Genomic DNA, 11,841 nt, shown 5'->3' with positions numbered 1-11,841 from the left:
GAATTATGGATTACTGGCACATATTTTTTTTTTCCTTGCATGGCAAAGAGAAAAGAAAAATAAAGAGGATTTTATCTTCAGTTTTGAAGAAAAATTATTTGGTCTGGTATCCTGAAATTCAATCTTTGATCAGGAGTACTTTGAGTAAAATGAAAATTCAGGACTGCTATTTCTCCCCGCCTCATTTTTCAGGCTCCTGAATATGGTTTTCTTTTGAAATATTATGGGAATATTTTGAAATAATATGGGAAATATTTTGAAATATTATGGTCTGAGTAATGTTTGCCATGAACATTTAAAACACAAACGGCATATTCAAGGTAAAAATAAAAGAAAGCAACTCAATAGCATTCTGTCAGAGAGTTGGATTTTATGGTCTCATGAGAGTAATTAGAAAAGTCAACCATGAAGCTATCTAAGCTATGCACAAGACAGGGCTGAGAAAATATTTTCCAGTAGATCTTTTAATCTACAAGCTTTGGGTCACATTTCTTCTGTGATTATAGGTGTTAGGCATATTTGACAGATAGTCTAGAAAAAGGAGAGTCATTATTAATATGGAAAGCCAAGGCCATGATACGGAGTAGGCTTATCCTGTGACTAGTTCTACAACCAATGCTAGTCACCTGATTCCACTTAGCCTCTATTTTCTCATCAGGAAATGGGAACAATATCTGTTATTGTGATGGCAAGATAAATGTAATGCGCGTGCAAGTGTCATGAGGTAGTCAGCAAAACCCAAGCTACTTTCATTGGTGAGATGAAGGGGGAAATGGAATTATGGTACCATGATGCCAGAAATTATCATGAGAATCTTTAAGGTGACAATTTCAAAAGAAATTCATATCATTTTTGTCAAAACAGCAACCACAATAACAAGAAAACTAGAGGACACAGAATTTTGTCTTTGTGGAGAAGGTGGTAGCACCAGGTAGGAAGCAATGTTATATAGTAAGAGAGGAAATCATCAGTGACTTCAAGTTTAATGAGAAAGGTACCTTCCAGCAGAAAGCAGATAAGAGGTTTTGATTTTCTTGACAGTAGCGCTATCCAGTACTTTTAGTTGGTCTTCAGATGATCAAACCCAGTGGTTTGCCGGAGACTTCCCCAGTTTTAACACTGAGAGTCCCAAATCCTGGCAAACTCCTCCGTCCAGGTCAAAATGGGCCTGGGTCTATTTGGTCTTCATGACATTGGCTGAGTTTGTCAAGCTATGCAGTGGGGAACAGAAGTTCACAAGGCTTTCCTCCTTCATAGTGAAAACTAATTTTATTCTAGGACACGCATATTTTCTGGTAATGAAATATCATTTATATATATATATATATATATATTTTTTTTTTTTTCGGTACGTGGGTCTCTCACTGTTGTGGCCTCTCCCGTTACCGAGCACAGGCTCCGGACGCGCAGGCTCAGCGGCCATGGCTCATGGGCGTAGCCGCGGTGTGGGATCTTCCTGGACCGGGGCACGAACCCGTGTCCCCTGCATCGGCAGGTGGACTCTCAACCACTGCACCACCAGGGAAGCCCTCATTTTTATAATTTTGTATTAAATGTGTTTGCTTGGTAAGTGGGCACAGCACAGCTTGTGGTCTCTAGTGGATGTTCCCAGAAGTGCTGGGAGGGGATTATGCCACACAGAAGTGACACAGTGATCTGGAGACATGGGGTAGAATGTTAATGATAAGAAATGGCTAGGAGATAAAAAGATACCAAAGGCCTCTGCAAAGAGGTTTCGGGTTTCGCTCCTGCCAGCAGGCTCCGCCCCGTCGGTGGTGGTAGGCCACGGGCGGGGTTAGGGCGAGGCGCTGGCGCTGGCGCTGGGTGGGGCTGGTCCCGTTGTGCTGCGACTCTGCGCTACCTGCAGTCCCGGGCCGGAATCCCGCTGCTCCGGCCTCGAGTCTGCCCGCCCGCCAGCCTGCCAGCCATGGAGCCCGGCCCCGACGGCCCCGCCGCCATCTGGTTCCTCTAGACGTGCAGCGCATGGCCCGGCCAGGCCCTGTCGCTGCAGGCGGAGCAGCTGCTACACCATCAGTGCTCGCGGTATCAGGATATCCCTGTCTTCCGCAGTAAGAGCTACGGCGACGTGCCGGTGTTGGATGGCGTCATCCAGTGCACAGAGAGGGACGAGTTCTCCTACCAGGAGATGATAGCCAACTTGCCCCTCTGCAGCCACCCCAATCCACGCAAGGTGCTGATCGTCGGGGGCGGGGATGGGGGTGTCCTGCGGCAGGTGGTGAAGCATTCCTCCGTGGAGTCCGTGGTCCAGTGCGAGATCGACGAGGATGTCGTTCAAGTCTCCAAGAAGTTCCTGCCGGGCATGGCCGTTGGCTACTCGAGCTCAAAGCTCATCCTACATGTGGATAATGGTTTTGAGTTCATGAAACAGAACCAGGATGCTTTCGATGTCATTATCACTGACTCCTCAGACCCCCTGGGCCCTGCTGAGAGTCTATTCAAGGATTCCTGTTACCGGCTCATGAAGACGGCCCTGAAGGAGGGTGGCATCCTCTGCTGCCAGGGCGAGTGTCAGTGGCTGCACCTGGACCTCATCAAGGTGATGCGGCAGTTCTGCAAATCACTCTTCCCGGTGGTCGGCTACGCTTACCGCACCATCCCCACCTACCCCAGCTGCCAAATTGGCTTCATACTGTGCAGCAAAAATCCAAGCACCAACTTCCTGGAGCCCGTGCAGCCCCTGACGCAGAAGCAGGTGGAACAGATACAGCTGAAATACTACAACTCTGATGTACATCGGGCACCCTTCATCCTGTCCGAGTTTGCCCGCAAAACCCTGAATGATGTGTGCTGAGCCCAGGCGCCGCTGCCGGTGCCGCCCAGGACCTCCGGCCAGCAAGCCTCCAGGGTGGCTGGACGCCGCCAGCCCTGGATGAGACTCCCGCAGACTCGCTTCCGAATCCAGTGTTACAGGACCCAGAATGCTGCCCGGTCTGCCCTGTTAGGACTTTCTGTGTGGCGTTCAGCTTGCAAGTTTATACCAGGTGCCTACAGCACCATCTCCACCTCTGTCGCCCCTCACTCACCAAACACATGTATCTAGAACAACAATGAGAACAAATATTCTGCCAATATTAGGAACTCAACGCAAGACGTTTGTATACTGTTTAGTTTTGAGTATGCAACAGCCTGTTTTGGAGGAAATGGCAGTTTCTCCTCTAAGCCACTTGTAGCTGAGAACTTCATAGTAGAGTTTATGTCTTGGAGGAGGAGAGAGTATTTTGATGAGCTACAAATTGGCTATTCACTAAGAAGCTAAAACATAAATTAGTGTTAAAGTGGTGGGTCATAGGGAAGTATATCTGAACACAGAAGTTGAAATTGGGGCAGAAATAGTCTCTCGCTCACAATTCCCTTCCTTCACTTTAAGTGAATCTCTTGCCTGATATAAAAAGAAAGGCAGGGCTCAAGAAACGGAAAGGAGAAACAGAAGAAAACTACAAAAATGAAACAGGCAAGAGTTTCCTGAATGCTCTTCATGCACTCAAAATTAGCAGAGTAAAATTCAAGCCCACCGAATAATAATTAAGGCCCCATTTGCCTAGATTCCAAATATCTGAAGCCTATTTGAGTAGGCATGTGTTATCTAGCACCCATAAGAGCTATGGGATGGAGGTGGAAATAATCCTCTTTGATAAAGATAAAAGATCTTGAGAAGGATTTTCCAGAGAAGAGGCCCATTCTAGATCTTAAGTCTGCCTTGGGCTCCAGAAAGCTAAATGTAGAATGTTGTGGTAACATACTTGCTCATGTACAGCTGTGTTATATAAACACCCTCAATTAAATTCTGACTCACTTTTTGTTTTCTCCCAAACTTGTATAATAATGCCAAATGCATAAACATTTATGCCTGGATTCTCTGAGTGTCTTGTTGGCTTTACTTATGGCAAATGTGTTTTTAAAAGGAGGTGGAAGGTAACAGTGATGGGGCTTGGAAATATGTGCTACCTAGGAACAGGCTCTCTGACCTTAGCTAGGATTGAAAGTTGGTGTGCCTCCCAACACCTACTAGGTGATCAGCCAAATCTGACCCTGAAGTTCTTTCACAATCCAACTACAAGTGTTCTGGTATACAGTTTGCACACTGCCTCATTGGATCTTGCCTTTCTTTATGGAAACTATGCGAAGATCAACATTTCTTGCTTGAGATGTAGGTATAACCTTATACAGGCTTAGACATTGATGTAACAGTAGAGATTATGAGCTATAACCATTCTGCCCACTAAGTACTGGAAATCTTCCTTGGAATGTGGAAGAGGAAGACTCCTTGATTCATTCATCAACTAAGTATTTAAAACATGACTGATACATGCTATTGGGTTTACAACTCCAAAATGCATCTTACAATGGTCTTTGGTAATTAGAGATGTTATAAGAAAACACCTTTTTTAAAGTTATAATGTTAAAACAATTATAAAGCCAGAAACCAACACTCACTCAAAATTCAGTTAGTTAAACTTTGTCAATAAAGGCAATTCTATTTTATAATATGGTATTAAAAAGGATGAAAATAGAAATTATATGTAAATGACACGGATTGTGGGGTTGTGTTTAGATTTTCTTCCTTATGTGTTTAGGACAGGTAAACAGTTTCATAAGTTTTCTATTTTGTAAAAATAGCTGAAACTAAATTGTAAGCTTCAAAATTGCCCTGGCTTTGCTTGACTAAAAGGACATGTAATAAGGGTATGTAGAAGTCATAAACCAAGTGATTAAAACATAGGATTAGCAAGACAAAGTCATTAGTTCATGTTCCTATTGATCAGCAATGTTTATTAATTCTCCACTGCATGCTAAACTTTATTGCACATTCCTTTTGAAAAAATCTTCAGTCAGAAAATGGACGAAAATGTTTAAATTCACCTATGGAGGCTAGATCACTGTAGGTTTGAAAAAAAAACAAAACACTGTACTATAAGTTCACTAAATGAAATTTGTGCTACCTTTGGTTAGACAATTAGTAGAGAAGAAAATAAATGAGAACTCGGATTTGAGACACTCTAGCCATTCCTGTGGCCCGATTAATCTCTTATGCAGCACTCATTTAAATAATTTGCACACACTAATTTTAGATCTCTAAATTGCTCATACTTTGTGTGTAGAAACTGATTATGATTGCCATATCCGTGGAGTGACACAGGACTAAGAAACTTCAACTCAGATCTCAAAATTAGTAGGCATGAATTAATTTGAAATCTGCTTATCTCAAAGTAGCTCCAGTGGTCCCAATGTATGTGAATTTATAATATTGTATGATTAATGAAAGGGGCCACTGGTGACCACATCAGGGATTGAAATAACTGAAAAGGGCAAAAATAAATCTATTCTGTTTTATTGTAGAAGTTTTGGGGTACCATTGGAGGCAGAGATTATTGAACTGACCATTCTAGAATATAAAGAAGAGTTTTGTGCACAAACCACTGAGTCAGCAGTGGTTCAGTGGTTTCTTAAACAGAAAACAAAACCAAGAAATATGTATTTAGATGACCAGAATCCAAAATCGTGTTGAATTATAGTTAGAAATTTTAAGAAAACCAGATACCCAATATTACTATCCTAAAATTGTATTTTACAGTTTGCTCTGTGAAATCTGAGCTTTGTGGAATGTTTCTTAAACGAAGTACTGTTTTAGTCTGCTTGGGCTGCTATAACAAAAGACCAGACTGGGTAGCTTATAAACAACAGAAATTTTTCTTACAGTTCTGGAGGCTGGAAGGCAGAGATCAGGGTGCCATCATGGTGGGGTGAGGGGTCTCTTCTGTAGATTTCATGTATCCTTGCTTGGTGGAAGGGGCATAGGGTCTCTCTGGGGCCTCTTTTATAAGAACACATTTCATTCATGAGGGCTCTGCACTCATGACCTAAGCACCTTCCAAAGGCCTCACCTACCAATACCGTCACCGTAGGAGTTAGGATTTCAACAAATGAATTCTGGGGGGACATGAACATTCAGACCATAGCAGTTGCCCTTCAAGTCTTCCTAAGAGTTGGTACCTTCTGAAAGTGGGAAAACAGATGCACCATGATGACAAACAATGACAAAATTTGTGCCTTAGTTTACTGTTTCCACAGTGTACTGCTGAATCTGGACCTTTAGTTAATACGAGGACATCACAGTCCCAACTGGGTGGAGTAATTCATGTCTAGTGATGAAACAGGCCTCCTGAACACTGCATTTTCACTTTTTGAAGGGAGGTCTTTAGACACTAAAGCCAACTTGGAAAAAAAATACCTTCTCAGTCGATTTCACCACAGAAATGATTGTAGTGCTAGTGCATAAATAGACAAGGTGGAGTAAAGAATTAGGGCATTTAAATAGCCAGCCTGGGCAAAAAACAAGTTTATTGGCAGAGGTGGGATGGGGTGGTACTTTTTTTTCACAGTGAAAAGGAATTATTCAGATTAGATGCTTCTACTGTTCAACTCTTACTTCGTATTGCATTCAATGTATTGACTCTTAGTCCTTTAAATCTGTGTCTCTTAGCAAAGATGACAAAAGTTTGTGCTGGCAGGTAACCTGATCGTTATGGACCAAATTTTGATGTCCCCCACAAATGTGTATGTTGAAGCCCTAAACTCTAATGTGGCGGTATTTGAAGATGGGGCTTTGGGGAGGTAATTAGGATTAGATGAGGTCATGAGGGTGGGACTCTCATGATGGGATTAGTGCCCTTATAAGAAGAGATACCAGAGAGCTTGCTCTCTCTCTTTTCCTGTGCACACACAATGAAGAGGTCATGTGACCTTACAGAGAGATGGTGGCCATCTGCAAGCCAGAGTAGAGGCCTCAGAATGAAACCTACCTTGCCAGCACATTGCTCTTGGAGATTCTAGCTTCCAGAATTGTGAGAAATAAATTTCTGTTGTTTAAGCCACTAAGACAATGGTATTTTGTTATAGCAGCCTGAGCTGACTGACTATGATAGTTCTAAATACCTGTTTTTTTTATGATGGTATAAAGGCTTTTACTGCTCTTGGGTTCCTCCTCTTGAAATGATACTGCCTTATAGTTAGAGAATAACTATCCTTGTATGGGTTCCAAACAATTAAAATTACCTTATCATAAATTTTGCTTCATAAGAAACAGCTTTATAGTTTGGTGCAAGTGCATTTGAGATATCTGTGTTCCAACAGAAGGTGCTTCCTCTCAGCCTGTATTTTCCTTCTAATTGAAGTGGCAATTAAGTAGTTCATTAATGGTCATGCCATAATCACAGACTTATATAAGGGATCATAAAGGTCAGATTGTCCAGCCCTTTCATTTTACTTCTCCAAGGAAGTAAGGAAGAATGAAAGAATAACTACAGCTTTATTACCAAATGACATTTAAAAAAATGGTGATGCAAGTGGACCTTTAAAAAATAAAGGAAACATATAGGAAGACAAAAAGTGTATAGAGAATACTAGATAGATTTAGGTTTTATATTTATCTCCTTAAAGAGAAATTGAATTCAACTTTGGACCCATCTACAACTGGAGCTTCAGAAAACATGTTTGGCCTCATCTTATCTTTGAAATGAAAGCTGCTGTCTTCACTCTTGAACCAACTGAGGGTACAAGGATGCATTAGAAAATTTGATAATTGGTAGAGTTGGGTTTTGTGGGGTTTTATTTTTGGTATAGTCCTTTTATTTCTTTAAAATAGTAAGCAGGTATATTTTGCAAAACTCATAAGAACTATGAGGTTGTTTTCCTCCTTTACTGAACAGAAGCCACCTGCCACAAATATACATTTTGGGAATTATTTTGATATGAGTTATGGGAAATAGAAAGCAAAATTTTGTACAGTAGAGGACATAACTTTACAGTAAGTCTACAGTTGTCTTATAGCTGTTCGTTAAGTGTTTTGAGTCTCTTTTTAATTCAAGGATATCTTTAGGATCTAGTTTCCGAAAACAGTCTCAAATTACCATCAAAATGTAACTGGGCTACCCTATGTTTTCCCTGTCAAGGAACTGACATTCTATGAACCCTATTTAATTTGCAGCTATCTTAATAGAATGTGTTGAGTAAGAATTAAGGATTATTATTATCACCACCACCATCATCATCATCATCATTAATTGTGTTAAAAGGAAACCTTGGGAGGCATAAGTGACCTGCTGGCAAGGATTACCCACTTTGGAGTGTGCAGTGGATCAGTTTTGCTCTCAGCAGGAGGCAGCATTATAATCAATAGAAATTGCCCATATGGGGTTTGAAAGACACTGTGATACATGAAAGAATGCTCAACATCATTAATCATTAGAGAAATGCAAATCAAAACTACAATGAGATAAAACCTCACATCAGTCAGAATGGCCATCATCAAAAAATCTACAAACAATAATTGCTGGAGAGGGTGTGGAGAAAAGGGAACCCTTTTGCACTGTTGGTGGGAATGTAAATTGATACAGCCACTATGGAGAACAGTATGGAGGTTCCTAAAAAAACTGAAAATAGAACTACCATACAACCCAGCAATCCCACTACTGGGCATATACCCTGAGAAAACCATAATTCAAAGAGTCATGTACCACAATGTTCATTGCAGCTCTATTTACAATAGCCAGGACATGGAAGCAACCTAAGTGTCCACTGACAGACAAATGGATAAAGAAGATGTGGCACTTATATACAATGGAATATTACTCAGCCATAAAAAGAAATGAAATTGAGTTATCTGTAGTGAGGTGGATGGACCTAGAGTCTGTCATACAGAGTGAAGTAAGTCAGAAAGAGAAAGACAAATACCGTATGCTAACACATATATATGGAATCTAAAAAGAAAAAAAAAGGTCATGAAGAGCCTAGGGGCAGGACGGGAATAAAGACGCAGACCTACTAGAGAATGGACTTGAGGACACAGGGAGGGGAACGGTAAGCTGGGACAAAGTGAGAGAGTGGCATGGACATATATACACTACCAAATGCAAAACCGATAGCAAGTGGGAAGCAGCCGCATAGCACAGGGATATCAGCTCAGTGCTTTGTGACCGCCTGGAGGGGTGGGATAGGGAGGGTGGGAGGGAGGGAGACACAAGAGGGAAGAAATATGGGGATATATGTATATGTATAGCTGATTTACTTTGTTATAAAGCAGAAACTAACACACCATTGTAAAGCAATTATACTTCAATAAAGATGTTTAAAAAAGCATTAAAAATATAAATAAATAAAATAAAACCCAAACAGATTAAACTCAAAAAAAACACTGTGACAATTAAGTTCACCAGAAAGACTTATTGTAAACCACAACTCTGTGAACCTTCTGCAGATTTCATTGACTGCAGTGTCTAAATTGGAAGATATAGCAATTTTTTTCCCCCATGCTCAGCAAAAACTGTTAACTGGCTTTTGTGTGTGTGGGGGGGTATAAAACATTCACTGAGTGTTTCTCATATTCTACTGAGTCAATATTAAACTGTACTTTTCTATTTTTGCTACTAGTCATTATCATAAAAACGTTTGTCTTTTTAAACATTTTCCCATATGTTCATGGTTCAGTTAAACATTCTCTGGCCTCTAGGAAATTATAGCTTAAAATAGTATCAATAGTTCACCACTTTATGTCTCAACAAACCTTTTTGATTGAAGTTCCCCGAAGGCCTTGAGTTGACCTTTACATAAATAAATGTGGACAATGGATATAGGGGTTTGCAAAATACAAAAAAGTACTGTTTTTTAAAATCCCATAAAGACCTTGTTTGTTGCTGTCATTTGAGAAGAGGGCAACACGTTGATTTAGCATATTTAATAACTTTTCACACAAAGAGGTTAGAAAGACTTGAGCATCAAGGGAATAACGCAGAATAAATACTAAATCAGTGTTTCTCAAATGTTAATGATGATATCGGTCTTCCTACTAAATACTTCGGGTGATTCTGATGCATACAGTTCACTTACTATATAGTGTGCTTTGAATTATACCACTGTAATTTCCACATTCTTGGTCTGTCAGCAAGTGCCTTTCTGTATTAGAATTCAGAAATTTCGAGAACCAAATGGATTAGATGTACAGCCTTCAGATCTTTAAATGCATTATTTCACACAGTTCTAAGGAAGTTTTGAGTTTGATGGATTTCAATCTTCTTAATAATATAATTTACTTTGTAACATACAGGTGTAATCCATTCTTCCACAAAATCTCTCCGAGGGAGTGTTTGTGTGTATCTCTTCTCTCTCCAAATGACCTTGACATCAGTTTGTTAAAGTGGCTTATGCCATTCCTGACTTATTACAGTTCATTGGGCTTCATATTTTCTGATCAGCCATGATTTCAATGTATTTGCTTTAAAGAGGTTTTTGTAAGTTACATATAAAAAGGAACTTTTCTACCATTCAGAGAAAGACATATGTAAATGAGACAGTATTTGTAGCATGACAGTCAAAGATACCTCAAGGATTTGGGTATTGGATTGTGTATTTAGTTGCCAGCTATAGATTATAGGAGGCTATTATGTGAAACTATTATATACCTGGAGTTGAAGTAAAATATGTCAGAAAATTTTTTTAAAGAAATCTCAATTTATTCATTGTATGAAAAAAGGAATAGACCACAGCCCCCTTGCATGAAGTGATTGCATTAGTAAGGGGAATTTTATTTCTAAAACCAAAAAGACAGACTTTCAAAAGCTGCTGTTATTTACTGTATTTTAGACAGTTCCTCTGTGAAGGCCTTTCTAGTATATTAAAGACCTGTTCCAATCAAAAGTATTTTCTACTGGCTGATGATATAATTATACTAAGTTATCAAGAGATTGTTCAAGATCTAAGTTATCAAGAGATTGTTCTTGATTCCCAGGGTGAAATTCCTTTCTTTAGCAACCATGGAATTGACATGCTTCATTGTTCATTATTCATCATTCTTTTGCTTCCTCTGCTCTACAGTCTGGATCCAGAAAAGTCTCCTTGGAGACTTTATTGCACATGCTTGGACATCTTGATGACGGTGATTTTTTTGTATTGTTTCATTTTTTTTGTTTGTTTTTCTTACTTGTCAGAGGGTCATTTAATTAGAGCTTCATCAGTTTATGATTGTTCTAGATAGTCTTCAGAGGCTGAGTCACTTCTCCAATTTCTGTTGTTGTTAGTTTTGTTTGTTTGTTTGCTTTTGTCTGTGGCTGGAGAGGTCTTTCTGAAACAAACATACAACTCACCAAACACAAAAACAATCAGTCAAACCTGCTGGTTTTTCTCAAGAGGCTCGATGTTTAGTTTATTCATTTAGAAACTTTGCCTTGTGTTTCTCCCCCTCCTTCTCCATCTCTTCCTCTGCCTTCTGTTTATAAGAAAAGCTCAAGCAGCTCTGTGCTTTAATAGGCAAGGCTGAAGGCAGAGTTCTGCCTCTGGGAAATGTTTATTCTGGAAAAACACAGGAGACATTTGTTTGGTCTGACTCATCTAGACTATGTCATAAGCCGTCTTGGGCAAAAAAGAGAAGATGCCTTAAATATTGATGCCTGTCCAGACTCAATTTTATGTTTAAAAACCAAAGAATTGTGGCCACTGCAACCTCTTAATTAATCAGTAAATATTTATCAGTCCACTAATATTTTTTTAGTCATCTTTCCTTCCGAGGATATGAATAAAGTTCATAAACACAATAGTTTTCTGTTATTTGCCGAACAAATGGTTATCCTTGACAAGTAGCCATTTTTAAGCCTTCCGTAGTAACTTGAAAGAACAATGCTAAGGAAAAATCAAATAGTGCGTTTACTCATACCAGAGCTGTGCATATCTCTGTGATGGGGGACGTGGGAGGTATGCAGGGAAAAGAAGGCAAGTAATATCATGACCCTGCTTTGTCTGCTTGGTCCTTTCTTTGCTCTTAAATCTCTGTGC

The 11,841-nt window shown here is 39.9% G+C and overlaps 1 pseudogene across 1 annotated transcript; it reads left to right on the top strand.

Moving 5' to 3' along the window:
- Positions 1-1,927: 1,927 nt before the first annotated feature.
- On the top strand, positions 1,928-2,812 carry LOC309817560 (spermidine synthase-like; annotated as a pseudogene). The gene has a single exon. The product of its transcript is annotated as a spermidine synthase-like (transcript).
- The last annotated feature ends 9,029 nt before the right edge of the window (positions 2,813-11,841 follow it).

The sequence above is a fragment of the Grampus griseus genome (assembly GCF_964374135.1).
Source record: "Grampus griseus genome assembly, chromosome: X".
Lineage (NCBI taxonomy): Eukaryota > Metazoa > Chordata > Mammalia > Artiodactyla > Delphinidae > Grampus > Grampus griseus.
This window is presented reverse-complemented; position numbering and strand designations above follow the sequence as displayed.